The sequence below is a fragment of the Kryptolebias marmoratus genome, linkage group LG12 (assembly GCF_001649575.2).
Source record: "Kryptolebias marmoratus isolate JLee-2015 linkage group LG12, ASM164957v2, whole genome shotgun sequence".
Lineage (NCBI taxonomy): Eukaryota > Metazoa > Chordata > Actinopteri > Cyprinodontiformes > Rivulidae > Kryptolebias > Kryptolebias marmoratus.
Window position 1 is genome coordinate 4,557,414 of NC_051441.1, and position 18,305 is coordinate 4,575,718.

Genomic DNA, 18,305 nt, shown 5'->3' on the forward strand with positions numbered 1-18,305 from the left:
TGTGTGTGTGTGTTGGGGGGTTCTTATATTGTGTTCCCTTTTTTTACTCTGAAAGAGCTGGATAAGCTGCTTTGTTAGACATGCAGAGATATTAAAACCATAAAAAATTCGGCGTGTCTAAATCTGGAACTCTTATCAATGTTTTCTGCCTGTCTTAATTTTTTTTTTTTCTTTCTGAGCAGCGACTTTGTTCAGAGAACTTCCAGAAGTGATTAAAACCAAACCAAGCTTGCCAGGAGCATCTCTGCATTAAGTTCACCCACAAAACAGTTATCATTTATTGCTTTTTCTCAGAGTCATTAAATATATGATGCACAAAAACTCAAAGGTTAAACGTACTTTCATGAGTGATCAATGCATGCAGTCATAAATAAAGTACAAATTCCAAAGAGCTGCGACTCAGTTTGGGCCTCTGACTCATGAAACAAGCAGCAAAAGACAAAAAGGGACTCAAATAAAAACATTTCCAAGTAAGGGTTAAAGGGAAAAGGTTTTCTAAGGTGATCAGTCTGTCTCTGGACTGTGAGGAGTCTGAAGATGTGGAAGTGTTGGCTGGGAAAGATGAATAAGCTTTTCTCATTAAGGAAGTCTGGTTTTCAGTGAGCTTCTCTCTCTCTCTCTCTCTCTGCATGCATGGGGAAACAAAAATCGCCTCATTAATGGTGTCCGAAGGGCAGAACCACAACTGTAGACAAGTTCCATATGTCACAGGAAGAATCTCTGAGGCAGGCGCTGCCTCTCTGTGCACATCTGTGCCTTTCATGCGGTGAAAAAAATAAAATAAAACGACCTTGTTAGAGGTGTAACGTATCGATATGAAGCACCCGAAAGACTGCGGACAAGTTCAGAAAGTTTGCTTCCTTGCTTTCAAAACATCTTGAAGTTGCTCTTAGATGAATGATTCAATCATAAAAGTGGTGAACACTCACCCTACTCCTCTCCAGGTGCCGGGTTCTGTGTCCTTTCTTTCTCCAAGTGAGACCCCCCATCCTCCTCGGTCCTCCTTACATGCTTACAACCTCAGCTGACATCAATTAACTCTGACCTAAAATCAACATCAGCATCCTGACGACAGACTGGAAACAAAGACACCCGGCTCGGCGGCGGTTCTCCTCCGAGGAGGCTCAGTGTGTGTGTTTAACCAAGTGTGAGCTTCTCCTGAAAGGGAGAGGAGCGAGGGAGGCAGAGCATCCTGCCTCTCTCCCTCTGGTACTCACAATGGTCCTCACTTACACCCTCATCCCCTGCAAACTGGGTCATGGTTGGGGGTGGTGATGATGGAGAGAAGGTGGTGGGGGTTTAATACCCCCTTGGCAGGGTATAAGAAAGGAGGAGTCTGGGGATAACAGGGGCGAGGAAGGATCCAGCGTTTGTGGAGGTAAATACTAAGACCTCCGGCCACCTGAGGGAAGCAGGACAAGACAAAGGTTTCAAGGAAGAGCGGGGGATGTAATTAGATGTTTGTACTTTTGAAACCCAGCTAAAAAAAATCTTCAATGCCAGCTTTAAATCTGCCTCCAGTAGCATTATGTGCAAAAAAAAAGAAACCCAAAGAAAAGAACCTGGATGTCTCGTCACACAGAAGAAAAGCTCTGTAAAGCAGGAGCATCACAGAGCTGCAGCTTTACTGCGTCTTTATTCTCTTCAACCTTTTACAAGAAAAGGGAGTGAAGGGTTGAACCTCTTCCTGAACTTTAATTGTCACATTTTCAGGGCGCCGTCTCATAAACAGCTTCCAGGACAGCCTGAAAACGTGGGATGTCATTTTGTACATTTAGGTGACACCGAAGCGCAGCTCTCCAGTCTGTGTTTCAGGAAAAAAAAGGAATCCTGAGCAAAATGTAGGGAAAACTTAAAGCAATAACAAGTAAAAACAAAATAATTCATTTCAACAACAAAAACAACACATCTACCAAATTATAAACAGTTCTTAAGTGAAAAATATAAGATACAATTTGATTCTTGCTGTATTTTGTTGCATTACAGCTACAGTATGTTGCATCACATCTTCTTCCCATCCTACTTGTCATAAAAAAATCAACTATTTTATATCTAAAGGCAAAATGTTTTCCCATTCACTTGCTATGTAACAGCTACTCAACAGTTTGAGCTCTGTTTTGTTTCTTAACGAGACATTTTTTTGATTCCAAAGCCTTTTTGGTATAATCCCTGCAGGATGTAGGGGAGCACTGATTCACTGAAACAAGCCAGACCCTCTCATAAAAAAGGGTTTAAGACAGAAATATGGTGCACACTGCTGGTTTTTGCACTCGACACTGATATAAATGAACCTTTTCTTCTTCAGCCCAGAAAACACAGAATCGATAATATTTATAATCAAATTTAAAGATTTTTTAGACCACAGTACAGCTTTCTGTTTCACTGCAGTCCATCTTCAATGAGCCGTTAAGTTGTATTTAATTCAGAGAGCTCACTGACAATCATTTGTTTTGTATTTCTGGGTGATTTCTGTAACAAACTTCTGTTCGTTTTGTTGCAGAGGGACTGAAACTGATGGCAAATCAGACAGATTTTCAGCCTTGTGTCTTTGGGAGGAAGTAGCGAGAAGGCTCCAAAAAGTAGAAATGAGTTAGCCGGAGGCAAGAGGTAAAGAATCTCTCAAAGTTTAATCTTACGAGAGCCAGGAAAAGCTCCAAACTCTGAAAACTGACACAAAGTGGCAGAAAGGCTTAGGCTTACACTGAGGACCGTTCATGAAGAGTTTCAAAAAAACAATAAAACCCCAAAGAAAACCAGATTATATACAGACTGATTCACAACTTGACATGGAGCAGGTGGGATGATTATTAGTTTTGGACCTGTTGTGCAAGAAAAACCAAAGCCAGGACTGACTAAAAGAACCAGAGCAAAAAAAAAAAAAAAAAAAAAAAAAAAATATATATATATATATATATATATATATATATATATATATATATATATATATATATATATATATATATATATATATATAAAGAAATCATTTAAAGTCATGCAAGAAAAGAGAAGATATCAGTCAGAACTCTAAGGTTGGGACAGGAACAGACATTAATCTGATTTCTCTGAATCATTTCATGATATTAAAAACCACAAATCATAAAAATCTAAATGTTTTAGGCTTTTACTTTTTATCATTAAACAGATCTGTTTAGAGTCAATCAGATTTATCAAATTTAAAAAACCAGTATATATGTTTTAAAAACATATGGCTGCCGAAAATTGATGAGGAATGAATTAATATAGTTAAAACAAGCAGAAGAAAAGCTAAAATGAATAAAACTGTGGCTAACAGCTAAAATTAGAAAAAAAAAAAAAAAGAAGCTCAGGGCATGGGTTAGCCCTACCCCTTAAACCCTGAGGAGACCCTAACCCTAGCCCAGGGCATAAAGACCCTAATCCCTCAAACCCTGAGGAGACCCTAACCCTAGCCCTGAGCCAAAAGACCATGTCATTAATGTCTTAAACATTTTTTTACCCATTTTATTCTCAAACTTGTGCAAAGATTTGTGTGAGATTGGCTTTTTTTTGCTTTAAAATAAAATATTTTCTGTATGTTATGTTTCTATAATTGTTCACTGGCAGAAGATGAAGGAGAAGCTACAAAGTACAAATACAACTCTTCATATAAAAAGTCATGAAAACCTGCTACGAACCCTCTGAACTTAATTTGAGCCACATTAACGGAGAGAAATGGGCACTCCATCATAATCCTGAGTTGCCTTCAGCCTCGGTTTGCCTCCCCCTCTCCTCACCCCGAGTCAGAATCAGACGAACAATAAAAGATGTCCGTTTGATTCTGTCCAAATCCACTCACCAGTGGTGGTTGCTCAAATTATGGCAGCACGTTATCGCAGCCTCTTTTCTTATCTCCACCCTCTGAGCGGAGGAAATGCTATCTCCACATTTCACACTTATACGCTGAGAAATCAGCCCGTAAATCCTCTTCGGCGTGTCACACAAAGTCCGCCGCTCCTTTTAAAGATGTTTTCCTCTAATTTGTAGCTGTCAAACTTTTTGACAAAAAATGTGACGCTAATAAGCGCTGAAATGTCACTTCTGGGTTTGTAAACATGTTAATAACTGTGACAAATTGGACGTCCTCGGAGTTTCACAAAGTTTGTTTTCTTTTTAAACGAGAGATCTTATTCGTGTTGACACTAATGATAATAATTAGCACTTAATCGTCAGCTGTAGGTAAACCAAACTCGTGATGCCTGCAGGACTAAGAGCTGCTTTTACAGAATTAATCAGACTGTTTGACACTTCTTGGTAGAGCCAATAGTCAAACTAACTTGTAAACAATAAATCAGAACAGTGGAGGCAGTCTTTGCAGACTCAGCCAGCCCGGTAGTGGAGCCGATTTATTGCTTTCATCTTTTGCTGACATAATGCAGAAGAAACCCCCTGCTGCTGTCACTTCTTGTTACTCAGATGTATATAGGGAGGGTTTAGCTCGCTGGCAGAGAGTTTAAAAGCACATCAAAAGGTTCTCAGTTCAGAAAAGCTCTCGCACTATAAACACAACCTGATTTCAGGTTCAGCACTTGGTGCCCAAAGAACATAAATCTTATTTCTCTTCTCTGCTCATAAAAGCGACTTGTTGATTTAGAGTACTCTGCAGCAGGAGCATTTCATAAAAGCAGCTCTTTTAAATGCATTCCTGCAACATACCTTTAGTGCAACGGGCAGCTGTATTTGTGGTTGTTATTCCTAATTACAATTAATATGTCATGGAGGGTGTAGCTCAGTGGTAGAGCAGCTGACTGCAGATTAGCTGGTCCCCAGTTCAAATCTGGGTGCCCTCTCTGGAAAAACAAGACTTCTGGGTGGTATTCTATGTCATCATTGTGATGGATTTGTTCAGAACAAGGCACAAGATAATCACAGGTGCTTTGCTTTTATACGACACATACAAAATGAAGCTTCAGTGTTTAATTTGTCATGTTTTTAGCGCAGAACGCCCTGATCCAGCTGTAAAGAAGGTAGGATTCCTTGAAGCTGAAACATTAAAAGGGAACCGTTTTTCTCCATACAGTTAATGTAATTTTTTTAGATTATACAGCCAAATCAATGGCTGTAAATCTGAATTTCACAAGATATGCATCTATAATTCTTACTGAGAGAAATAAGAGGAGTAAGAGGAGGGGGTATAGCTCAGTGGTAGAGCATTTGACTGCAGATCAAGAGGTCCTCAGTGCCCCCTTTCCAATGTTTAGAAAGTCTGAACTTCATGAGTCCTTTATCTATTTCCTTTGAGTGGTAAGGTTAGTATGTGAGTTTAAAATACTCAGAGAGATTCTGTCATCTTAGTTGTCCAAAGTGTGACTCAGAACAGCAGCTGAAGGCACCAGAAGACAGCTTCAATAACAACACAGTCACAGTCTTTGTTATGGAACAGAAAATCCAATTTTTGCTGCTGTCGTTTTAAAAATCCACCTGTGTCTACTGATCACAAAAAAAAGTAATTCGGAGATGGAGATTTTGGCGCAGAGCTGATCTGACAGGTGTGTTTCTGTTTTTTGTCGACCTTCAGCCTTTGACGTTGTTCAGGTTTTAGTTGACAACCTTCTTGAATAAGTTGATGTGCTGTAGCATAGTGGCATATGTCTAAAGGTTAAAGTTAAAATCTTCCTGTTGATCTGAGAAAAGTATCTGATAGTTTCAATAATGACTGCTGTTACAATATTTGATAAGTGATCCAGAACTTCTCATACAACTCGTTTAAAACCTTTTATTTTTTCTTTATTTCAATTTTATGAACAAGTTCTCATTCAAAGCTCTGCAGAAACACTTCTTAAGGTCATTTATCAATCCTTATCCTTAATTTTAAAAATCACTATCACAAATGAAGATAGTTTTCTGTGAATTCAGAAACAATTGCATCTCAGGTCTTGTCAGAGGAGGGTATAGCTCAGTGGTAGAGCAGCTGACTGCAGATCAGCTGGTCCCCAGTTCAAATCTGGGTGCCCTCTTTGAAACATCTGGGTGGTGTTCTGTATTCACAGTGTGATGCAAACGCTCTGGTAACCTGAACGAAGTTGACAAGAGTAACAATATGGGGTGTTCTGTCTTTATATAGTAGTAGAAGTTTGAGAAAATTTATGTTTCATTTGTCACCTTTTTAGTGCAGGACACCCTGATCCAGCTGTAAAGAAGGTGGGATTCCTCAAAGCTGAAACATTCAAAGGGAACCATTTTTCTCCAGACAGTTAATGTAATTTTTTAGATCATGCAATCAAATTATTGGCTGTCAATTTGAACTTTACAATAAAGTGCATCTATTACTCAAGAGAAATGACACCTGTTGGGAGAGGGGGTATAGCTCAGCGGTAGAGCATTTGACTGCAGATCAAGAGGTCCCCAGTTCAAATCTGGGTGCCCCCTTCCTGAAGTCTGCTCTTACAAACAGCATCTTCTACAGTTCCTCTCTTTAGAAGTCACCTGACATCTTTCTGCTCATTGTATGAACAAATGAGCCTCAGAGAAAGACATGTCCCTTGAGTAGGATTACTGAGATGCATATTCTGTTTAAAAAAGGTTCTTGATCTGTTCCTCAGTGTTTTTGTGCTGAATTAACAGGTTTAGTGATGATAATACGTCATATTAAGTAGGATATCAAAATAATTCTTAGTTTGACAATCTACCTATGACTGTGGGGGTATAGCTCAGTGGTAGAGCATTTGACTGCAGATCAAGAGGTCCCCAGTTCAAGTCTGGGTGCCCCCTTTGTGATGAAATTTACTCTACAGAACAGCTTTGAGCTAAAACAATAAAGTATTTAAGTTAAACTCATCAGATGCTCTTTTATTGGCACATATTTAGGTAAGTGAATCAATGACACTCAGGAAGATGAGGACAATCGACACAGATTCTGTTCAAGAAGCCTTTTCCTTTAAAACAACTTCTTTGTTCAAGAGTCCAGAACTCCAGAACCAGACATCTGATTTGATGTTATTCATGCAAGGTTTAATGTTAATGCAGTTTCTTAGTTAGTATACCTTAGTAAAATTATCAGTCGTTGTGATTCAACATTCAGTCTCTAAAGCTCTTTAAATGTGGGGGTATAGCTCAGTGGTAGAGCATTTGACTGCAGTTCAAGAGGTCCCCAGTTCAAATCTGGGTGCCCCCTTTTCAATGTTCTTCCACATTCAGTAAGTCTGAACTTTATGATTCCACTACCTATTTCCTTTAAGTGGCAAGGTCTTCATAGCAAAAAAGGAAACAATAAGATGGTAATAAAACATCCAAAGACACCCAAACTGTTTCCAAAATGTCATTTAGAAACAACAACCAGTACAGTAGGAACCTTGAATAAGTTGATGTGCTGTAGCATAGTGGCATATGTCTGAAGGTTAAAGTTAAAATCTTCATGTTGATCTGAGAAAAAGACCTGATAATTTCAATAACAACTGCTGTTACAATATTTGATCTCAGCATACATCCTAAACCTTTCTTAAAACTTTGCTCCTGTTGGAAGGGAGTGTACTATTTTTCAAAGTGAATAATTTTTCTCCACAAAAGTATTGTAATTTTTTAGATCATAGAGTCAAATCAGTGGCTGTAAATTTGTACATAATAACGTGCATCTATTACTCAAGAGAAACAAGCACAATAAGAGGGGGTATAGCTCAGTGGTAGAGCATTTGACTGCAGATCAAGAGGTCCCCAGTTCAAATCTGGGTGCCCCCTTCCTGATTTAAGTTCTTACAAACAGCAGAATCCACAAAATAATGAGTTCCTGTCACCTGACATCTTTCTGCTCATTGTGTGAAGAAATGAGCCTCAGAAAAAGACAAGTGCTATGAACAAGATTACTAAAATGCATATTTTGTTTAAAAAAGGTTCTTGATCTGTTCCTCAGTGTTTTTGTGCTGAATTAACAGGTTTAGTGATGATAATACGTCATATTAAGTAGGATATCAAAATAATTCTTAGTTTGACAATCTACCTATGACTGTGGGGGTATAGCTCAGTGGTAGAGCATTTGACTGCAGATCAAGAGGTCCCCAGTTCAAGTCTGGGTGCCCCCTTTGTGATGAAATTTACTCTACAGAACAGCTTTGAGCTAAAACAATAAAGTATTTAAGTTAAACTCATCAGATGCTCTTTTATTGGCACATATTTAGGTAAGTGAATCAATGACACTCAGGAAGATGAGGACAATCGACACAGATTCTGTTCAAGAAGCCTTTTCCTTTAAAACAACTTCTTTGTTCAAGAGTCCAGAACTCCAGAACCAGACATCTGATTTGATGTTATTCATGCAAAGTTTACTGATGTTATTTCAGTTTCTTAGTTAGCAGATTTTACCAAAATCATCAGTCGTTGTGTTTGTTGTTGGATCAACATTCAGTCTCTAAACTCCTCTAAATGTGGCGGTATAGCTCAGTGGTAGAGCATTTGACTGCAGATCAAGAGGTCCCCAGTTCAAATCTGGGTGCCCCCTTCCTGATGTAGTTTACTCTACAGAACAGCTTTGGGCAAAAACAACAAAATGTTTAACTTTAAAACTCATCAGATGTTCTTTTATCGACATAAAGGTAAGTGAATCAGTGACACTCAGGAAGATGAGGACAATCGACACAGATTGTGTTCAAGAAGCCTTTTACTTTAAAACAAGTTATTTGTTCAAGAGTCCAGAACTCCAGAACCAGAAGTCTGATTTGATGTTATTCGTGTAAGGTTTAGGGATGTTAATGCAGTTTATCAATTAGTTAAAATCTACCAAAATAATCAGGATTCTATGATTGTTGTTGGATCGACATTCAGTCTCTAAGCTCCTCTAAATGTGGGGGTATAGCTCAGTGGTAGAGCATTTGACTGCAGATCAAGAGGTCCTCAGTTCAAATCTGGGTGCCCCCTATGTTTACCTTCATGTATCCTGAAGTCCATAATCTAAAGTGTCATTGGTGCTGGATTTCTGTTCTCACAAAGAAGTTAGGATCTCTGGAATAAATGCTTAAGGGCAAACTTGGTTCTTAGGTAAAGATCTATCCATCATCCTCTTCTGCTTATCTGGGGGCTGGGTCACAGGAGTCAAGGAAACCCAGACTTCCCTCTCCCCAGCCACCTAGGCCAGCTGAGAAACATAGTCCCTCCAGTGTGTCCTCAGTCTTCCTCTGGGCCTCATCCTGGCAGGACATGCCTGGAACACCTCACCAGGGAGGCATCCAGGGCTTAGGCAAAGATACAGATTCTTAATATTGTCTCAATCATCTTCCCTTTTAACCTCTAAAACACCATTTGTGAAGGTGATTGTGAACAAACTACAAAACAGCAAAAACAGGAAGATGACACGAGTAACACGTTTGCTGTTTGGAGCCACGAGTCATGATGTGACTGCTCCACGGAAAAGAAACAACTGTTTTAATTCTCAGTGGTAGAAGACACTTTCCAATCCTTCCTTCTGCATTTTGACCTCTGAGCAGATACATTCAGCCTTCAGAAACATCATAACTGACTCCACACAGATGAACTGAGACTGGACTGGTGCTGCTCAACTCCATTCATCCCTGCAGTTTGCCTGAGCGAACCAAACTAATGTGGATCATTTAACAGTGTATTATCCATCAAAGCACTTTAAGAAGAGGCTAAAGTGACAGATTTGTCAGTTGGCCACTTATAATTTTCCCAAGACCATTAAAGAAATTGCTGAAATACAGATTTATAAACTGACAAGTGGCGATTGATGTCCATTAAGCCTGTTTTTTATTGAACGGGACTTTATGGGGAAAATGCGTCTTTTAGAATGATGTTTTAGAGTTGACAGCTCATAAAGGCTGAAATGTCAACAAGAAAGTTTTGAATAAATTGTAGCATCTTGATAGAACCCTCCAGCAAAAGAAATAAAATCCAAATAATGAAAGTTTGTCAAATACTACATCTCACTGACAGTTCAGTCCCACATCAAGTCAAGTTACATAAGTTTGAGTAAAAACAGTCCAAGATGGATGTAGATGCATGGAAGCAATAAACTTTCTTCACGAGCTGAGCTGATTCCACTGGAATGAACTGTTGAATACTTTTGTATACTTTGGCTACCACTCTTCCCTCCTTGTTTACACGATACAGCCTGAATGTGTTTTGTTTCTGTGTACGTGACTGAAATGGTCTCACTGAAACACTGATGGTCATTTGGTTCATTTGCTGAAAGATAAAAACTGAAGGACTGACTTCGCGTTTATTTTAAGGGCTTTTATAACGTTCCTTAGTAAAATACAGCTACAGAAAGTTTGAATTTTAGCTAAAAACAACTTTAGTTTCAACATTTGTTTGGACTGCTAGTCTGTCTTTGGAGGCACAGCAGAGAGCGACTGGATACCGTATGTGATTTTTACCATGTTTAACTTTTTAATTATACATATTTTTAACATTTTTATTATGTGTATGTCTTGAAGGGTCTGCTCGTCTTTTATATTTGTGCTAATATTAACACAATCTGCATTTTACATCAAGAAAATTGAATTGAAATGAGGATGATGGTGGTTTAGGGACCCAATCAGAGGACACAGAGACATAATAATAATAAATAATAATAAACTCAACCGAAACAGACCAAACTAACAACAGATTCACGAACAATGAGGGTCTGATGAAGAGCAAAGGAAACCTAATACACACAGTATTCACTGAGGGAGGTAAATACAATAGGCAGGTGTGCTCATTAGAAACTAAAGGCAGGTGTAGGTCAGAAACAGGAACTGCACAAAAAGAGCAATTTATCAAAATAAAACAGGAAGCCAGGTACAAAATGGTAGAACCAAATAACCTCACAACAATCCTTCACTATAAGCAAACTAAAAGGAGCACAGCAAAAGCTTAAAAATATTCCTTATTTCACATCCTGGCCAAAACTATTTCCATACCATTTAATCAGGCAGAGTCCAAGAAAGGCTCTTTGTGTAATGTGTTTGGGCGGTGGAATCATTGATCTGCATAGTCTGACGTTACAGATTATTTTTAGTTTAATTGTGTTGAATTCATTGGTAATGGAAGTGAACAGCTAAAAGTAATTAATTACAGTGACTGATTGTAAAAAAGATGTGATGCAGCAATTAACAAGAAACCTGCACACAGTCATTACAAACAATAACGGGATTTTCATTCATCCCTTGACATCATAACTACGGCAAGTATTAAACACGTTTTTATTCTGCGGTTCACCTGGACTTTTCACCCTTCCGCATAAATTAGTTACAAACAGAAGGAGTATCTACACTTGAACTGCTGATGTGCAGTCAGACGCTCCGCTGCTGAGCTTTTCTTATCTGCGTTTTCATCCCCTACATGTTCTGTTTTGTTACACAATTACCCCTTGACATTTACATTGCAGCGAATGAATGTGGGCTGAACTAATAAATGGATAAAGGGGTAAAGAAGGTACATCAGAGGAGAACGAACACTCGAATGGACACTAATGAATGCATGAACCAAATCATGCAGACTGTAGCTTCATATCTGTTTATTTGTGCTTTTGGTAGCCAATTTTAGTGCAATAATTTAAGAACAGAACTGATTATAAAATGCATTTTAGCAGTCAGTTCATACATTTACTTTGCAGCTTTGATTCTAGGAAGAATATGCATATCTGACTTCATTGCAAGATTAAAGTATTCCCAGGCTGTGTTTGGAAATGATTAAGTCCTTTATTTCAGAAGTAGTTGGAAATAATGAGCCCTTGATGATGTTTGTCTGCAGCATGGAGCAATTTAATAAATAGGGGGTGAGTGGAGGCTGCATGCACATGTTCATTATCATACGCAAACATGTGGCTTAGATGTTCGGAGGCTCACGAGCGAGCAAACATTTGGGCTGTTAAATATTTGCAGTTCAGAGAGAAGTTGCTTTTGTTACTCGGGCAATCTGTTTGGGTCTGTCGGCTCAAATTACAGATAAAGTTCACGAAAGCATGAAAGGGTGTAGTCGAAATCTGCATCATTTAAATTTTTGCATTTCCATCACTTGTACAAGAACAGTATGAGGCCATGCTTTGCCATTAAAAATCTCATTTAGCTTTAGATTAGATTCTCATCTGCAATTAATGTGGAGCAGATGAGGAAATCTGAGGTGAAAGGACAGGCGAGCGTCTCCCTTAGCGTGTGTCTGATATCATACATACATTCCCACACACACACACTCCTCAAGCTACTGCTCACCTGCAAGCTCAGACACTTATTAGAGTTTAGGATGGAGGAAGAGGAGGGCGGTAGAAGACGCTGAGTGATGAAAAAGGGCGGACGGAGGAGAGCTCTGTGCATGAAAAACACAAGTTTCTCAGTCTAATCTATCAACTTAGCAGAAGAATACAATTTAAAACCAAAGTCCTGGCACTGCTTAAAGGAATGGAAATGGCCTCTTGTTGAGTTCTGAACTAATATGTTATGTTGAGAAACACCAGAACAGTAGACTTTCTAGTCAAACCTTGAAAATAACATTATGAACAATATCCATTGATATCACAAGATGAATTAGAACTCAGAGTATGTGTTGTAAAAGACCCTCAGCTCCTACAACAACAGAATATAGCTCAATATCTGTAAAACTGACTGTGCCGGGCATCTTAAATTAGATTAGCTCCAAAAGTTAATCTGTTGTAGATGTGCACCCAATGATTAGCTCCTAAAGGTTTCTTTAAAATTTGTGCAGTGGTTTATGAGATATTTTGCTAACAGACAGACAGAGTCTGACGCTAAATAGTTAATGGTGCAATCTGTTGGCACTCCAATCATGTGTTAAAATCAACCTCAGCAAGTTTTAAGTCAACATATGTAAAATTGACTGACTTACAGCCATTGCTGTGTTTTTGAATTGGTTGGCTGTGGCAGCCATCTTGAATTGGATTGACTATGAAATTAATCATTATAGATATTCATCCAATGATTAGTTTCAGGAAGTTTCATTGAAATTTGTCCAGTGGTTCATGAGATATTTTGGTAACAGACAAACACATGGACACACAATCATGGGTGAAAAACATTCGTTTTCCCCTTTCGGTGGCAGGCGATAATAAATTAGAGGTAAATTATGTCCCAGTAACCAAGTTAAAGAGCATTGATAAAACTGAACACGCTGTTGGCGCTTGTGTATTTGCATCCCTGTGCGTGCCTGTGTTTGATTCAGACTGAAAGTGACTCAGAGTTAGATGTTTCTTGTTGTTTCCTGAGGCATACATGGACTGTGTGTGTGTGTGTGTGTTTGCAGAGCACCTTTGCTGTCGGTGACAGGTTTGGGGGGATGAGGGAATATGTGAGTGTGTATTTGTGTTTTTGTGTGTGAGTGAGCTCTCACAGATTACAGTACGTGTGTTTTTCTTGTTCCCGTTCTCCAGGGAAGTGGCCAGTCCTTCATTCCGGCGCACGTTCACTTGTTTTGACAGATCTGTTCCTGAGGCGGCCGCTGCGGCAAAATATCACACACCTGGATGAACAGCGCGTTCCGCTCCCTCTCATCCCGTTTCTTCCAAGACCCTATTACCACGCTAATAATAATCCTACAAATCATGCAACACTTTCACCTTGATAGTCTTCATCATGAGGGCTGAACAGGACACGTGGGATTAGGGAGGACTTCATGTTCTGCACCAAAGTTTTCCCATAAATCGCTGTTTATGCAGGCTGGAAATACCAAAAAATTATTCATAAACAAGAAAAATGGGATTTGAAAGGTTTTGTCTATGCATAAGTGCTGATGGGAATTTGTGGGCATTTTTATCTCCTGTCACAAAAGATGATAGGTGATAGTGTTTTGACTCAAGTCTGTGTATGTGGAGCATAATATCTCATTATTTAGGGAGCAGATATTAATAAAATTATAAGTAATCATTGGATGTTCAGCTAGAGCTGGTTACCTTTTGAAGTCAACCCCATTCAAGATGGCTGCAAACACCACATATTGAGTTAAATTTTGTTGTGTTAGTAGCTGAGAGCCATTGCCAACACATACTCCAAGTGCTCCAAGTGCTAAGTGATAGCATGAGATCTTTTTTGGAAAACTTTTCCATTAACGATTGAAGTTAACTCTGTTTGACTGTCTGACAGATTTCTTTTTTTAAACTCTCTCAAACTAATCATTGGATATACATCTACAACTGATTAAGATGGCCACCACAAAGTGACAACACAACACAAAAAATGACTATAACTCAAGTCAACTTTGCATATATTGAGCTAAAATTAAGTGTTGCAGCAGCTGGGAGACGCCCTCAGCACATCTCATAATATCCTATGAAGTTGGGAATAATACCATTTTCAAGGTTTGACTAAAACAGATATAACGCTGTCCCTTCTAAGCAAAAAAAAAAAAGGTTTTACTTTAAAACTCTGACATTAAAAGTGGAGTATGTATAGCTTCGAGGAGTGCTGGGCCTTAAATGATATGATAATCTGCCTGTATGGAAAAAAAATCAGAGATAACAGAGATCTTCACATGGCAGTTGTTTCACATACGGTTAATTTATTTGTTAGTAATTTCAACATCAAGATAAATGAGGCTGAACTGAAATGTATAGGCCGGCTCCATTCAGTGTCCTTGGCTGTGTGTCAGTCAAAGTCTTTGGTAACCCACTTATGCAGCTGGATTTGCATTGAGTTTATTGAAGCGAAAGATTTAAATGGCATCAGTCTTACTATTAAAGCAAAGCAAAACATCCGACAAACAGGGAGGAGCGGCTCTCCCCCTCTGACTCTGTGTGTGTGTGTGTGTGTGTGTGTGTGTGTGTGTGTGTGTGCTTTGCCATGCCTCGGCTCCGTGTGTGCAGCAGCTGCAGCTTGCAGCCTCTGTCTACACTGTGGGGGCTATTCTGCTGTCTGAAACACTGATTGATACAAAAGGCAGATTGGTGATGAGGATGGTGTGGATGGTATGTTTCAAACATGCTTGTTCTTCTGCTGCAGTTCAACGTTAGCAAGAAGGGAAAACATAAGCTTTAATAAATCTGAATATTGACCAAATCTAGAGAGGAAATCCACCTATCCTTGCTTCCTTGATTATTTGCAATCCCCATTCTTCCACACAGTAAAAAAGAGAGAAAATTAAAAAAAAATATACTATGATGCACACATATGCTACATAAGAAAATCCTGTGAGCAAGACAATCAATTCTAACACACTACTGAAGGAAACATTCATGCATGGCACCCACAGTATAATGAGGCAGAATTATGGAGTGCATGAATGGAGCTGCCTGTTTCAGCCCATGGCACTGAGCGCCGAGCAGACACAAAGCACTCACACAACTTCCCATTCATAGCCTGGCACCATGAGGGCAGAACATGGAGCCAGAGCACAGTGCTGCGGTGTCATAACAACTGAGAGGAGACCCCCATCCCTCACCATCTTCTCCCAGAGGTCCCCCGCTACCCACCCCCACAACTCGGTCTCATCCTTTCACTAACCTCCCTTTCTCTAATCCCACTGAAGCTCTCCTCTCCCATCCCCCTCTTCAAAACCTTCACTTCCTCCTCCTCCTCATCCATCAATGACCATAAGGACCGACTCCAGCTCTTTACATCACATGAACTGTTAAACGTGACTCTAAATTCAGGAAGAGCTGGAGGTCATATGATCCTTGTTTGATGCCCGGGGAGAGGTCAATACCTCAAACCTTTCCTTCTGATGCAAGAAGCACGTAACACTTGTTTTTTATTTATGATTTCTAATCACTTACCGAAAGCACTAAAGACTCTTACTGCAGTTGAAGCTTTTTTCCTGTCATATTTCAAAGTCTGGCTTCAAGATCTGCAGATTTTATGATTTTATGACAAGAAAGTCGTGCACACTTTTGCATTTTCTTGTGTTTGACTCAAAGGTGCAGCTTTCCTCTGATATGGGTGTCCATGACAAATATTTAGAAATAAAACTATTTAAAATAAAAATATTTGTGGCCTAACTTTGAAATTTAACTGAGGACATATAGATACAGACCTTCCAAAAACAGAGCTACAATAGAGAAGTTGGTGTTTTTGTTTTTTCTTTTAAATTATACTTTTACTTTAACCCTCAGTGGTCAGTGTTGTAAAATTTAGACCTAAAAACGTTTTGGTGTGCTGCAGCTAGCTGGGGAACAGCATTCACAAGGGAGTCTCCAGAATGAGTTTGGATGTTCCTGATGGTTCTCAATTTCTTTGCATGAGGCTCACAGTCCTGTCACTCGAGTTTTGCCGCGTCTTTTCTCTCAAAATATTCTATATTCCTAACTGCAACAGGGGGGGAAAAAAGGTGTCCTTGTCTTTCCACCGTGTAGGCATTGGGACTGAAACATGCAGTGCCACTGATGGCGCCGGCTAACCGGTCTCTGCCTCTCAGCTTAAACAAGGGAAGACTCTGTCAACACATCTGACCAACTGATGGCAAACAGGCTGTGCACGTTTTAAAAATCAAACATAAATCACAAACAGCTCCTCGGGGATGTAAGACAATGTATCAACACTAATGAATTACTGATTAACAGCTGTCTCATTAACGCCACCCTTTCCCTAACACCTGATATTTCCTATTAAACTGTAGCTAGCGTGAAATTGCCACTTAGAGCGCCGCGAGTCGAGAACTTATCTGTTAAGGGTGTGACAATGCGCCCATCACTTGAACATCGTTGCTAAAAATTCATTAGGATTACATAATGAAATGTGGCTTTTACCCCGCGGCACGCTGCTATTGAAGTCAGACACGTTGGAGAAGCAACTGCCAAGTTCAGAGTTTTCTGTGGCTCCAGTTGCAGTGTGTGCGTGTGTAACCACTGCAACTGGAGCCACACAGAGGAAGGGGAGCACACACATGGGCTAAATGCCACTGCCAGCCACAGTTGGGTTTATTTACTCTAAAAAGGTGAAGACATCGTTGAAATCACAGTCGCTAAAAAGCCGAGAAGATTTTGAATGTGATTGTGTAGAAGGAGGATGGGTGTTGGATGTATATGCATCCATCCAACATCCATCCAACATCCATCCAACATTTATTACATGGCTGATTCAGCGTTCACATGATTGTTTTCTTGTTTTAAATTTTTCCGGACACGTTTTGTAGTCTGCTTCTGCATACTTTGTGCTATTTTAGCCATTAAACATTTCAAAACATTCAGCTCTTTTAAGAGATGGGCACTACGACATTTTTTTGTAACATTTACACTTTTACAAATATTTAACTTTATTTACAACCATTTCCCCCTTAGCATACATACACTGACATCTCTTTGATTCCTTGAAAATCATAATTCTTTTAGAAATCTGCTTCAGCTCTATTTTTGTCTCCTTATTATACTTTCATACATTTAGTTAGCCGTTTAGATTTTAGCTAGTGTTGTGCATCTTTTAGCTTTAATAACTCAGTTTCAGCTTCTTCAGAGACATGCAGCACTCGGCGTTCTGCAAAAATGCAGTTTTTCTGGTTTGATTATGTTCTTATTTGGGTCTCAGTTGATGACGTGAACAGTGATGATCTGCATACGAATGTTTCTGCTGGCATGAACACAGTTAACTGCGATAATTATCACACTGGCAGTAGCTAACTGAGCTACTGCCAAAAAGAAATTATGATTTATTGAATGAAAAAAAAAAATCACATTTATTTTTCATATATGAATCACGTTTAATCAAACATGTCAAATTAAAGTGAAACTTCTTTTGTAAGCCAGAAGCAGATTTCTTCCTAATATCTTTCTCTCTCCTTTTAAAACAGCAGTTTGACATAATTCAGCCTCTACAATGAGCTGTCAGGGGCCAGGTCACCTGCTCAGGACTGTACCGGCAGACCCTTCCGTTCAAGTGATATTAAAACACAAAAATGTAATGAGCAGACAACGACCCCGACCCTGATTCTTCTGACAAATCCACAGGACGTCACTCATGTTTGTGACATGAATGGCACAGGACAAGGATCTCCCAGGCAATTAAACTTTTATATCTTGGTAATAAGTCTGCGTCAGCCCACAGCATCCATCAAACATGCTTCACTTTCATCTGACGGCGCCATGGACACCATCACTTCACTGTCACTGGATTTGCCTTTAGGAGCGAAGCAGGCGGAAGATCCCGACTGAAGGAGGGGCCAAGGTTTGTCAAACAGCAGCCGGTAAAGTTGAAACAGAGGTCAGACTGAAAAATGCCTCATGGGGAGGCAGTTTCACAGATTAAATAACCAATTAATAGGAGAGAAAGAAGAGAGAAATTAAGAACAGTAGAGTTGTGTGACATGCCTCTTTAGTACATGCATGCATTGTTGGATTATTTTGTCCTTTTGTGTGGCTTTTTGTGGAAAGCAGTGCTGTCAAAACAATACAAGTTATGTATCAAATTGCATCATATTGTATAATA

At 39.4% G+C, this 18,305-nt stretch overlaps 1 protein-coding gene and 8 non-coding genes across 9 annotated transcripts in view; 8 read left to right on the forward strand and 1 right to left on the reverse strand.

Moving 5' to 3' along the window:
- The window catches only part of gjc1 (gap junction protein gamma 1), a 40,034-nt gene that overhangs the window by 8,065 nt on the left and 13,664 nt on the right, over positions 1–18,305 (reverse strand). The window lies entirely within an intron of this gene.
- Positions 5,901–5,972, forward strand: trnac-gca. The gene has a single exon. It is a non-coding gene; the product is annotated as a tRNA-Cys (tRNA).
- Positions 6,313–6,384, forward strand: trnac-gca. Its single transcript has one exon. It is a non-coding gene; the product is annotated as a tRNA-Cys (tRNA).
- trnac-gca lies at positions 6,655–6,726 on the forward strand. The gene has a single exon. It is a non-coding gene; the product is annotated as a tRNA-Cys (tRNA).
- trnac-gca lies at positions 7,058–7,129 on the forward strand. The gene has a single exon. It is a non-coding gene; the product is annotated as a tRNA-Cys (tRNA).
- trnac-gca lies at positions 7,618–7,689 on the forward strand. Its single transcript has one exon. It is a non-coding gene; the product is annotated as a tRNA-Cys (tRNA).
- On the forward strand, positions 7,959–8,030 carry trnac-gca. Its single transcript has one exon. It is a non-coding gene; the product is annotated as a tRNA-Cys (tRNA).
- Positions 8,375–8,446, forward strand: trnac-gca. The gene has a single exon. It is a non-coding gene; the product is annotated as a tRNA-Cys (tRNA).
- Positions 8,791–8,862, forward strand: trnac-gca. The gene has a single exon. It is a non-coding gene; the product is annotated as a tRNA-Cys (tRNA).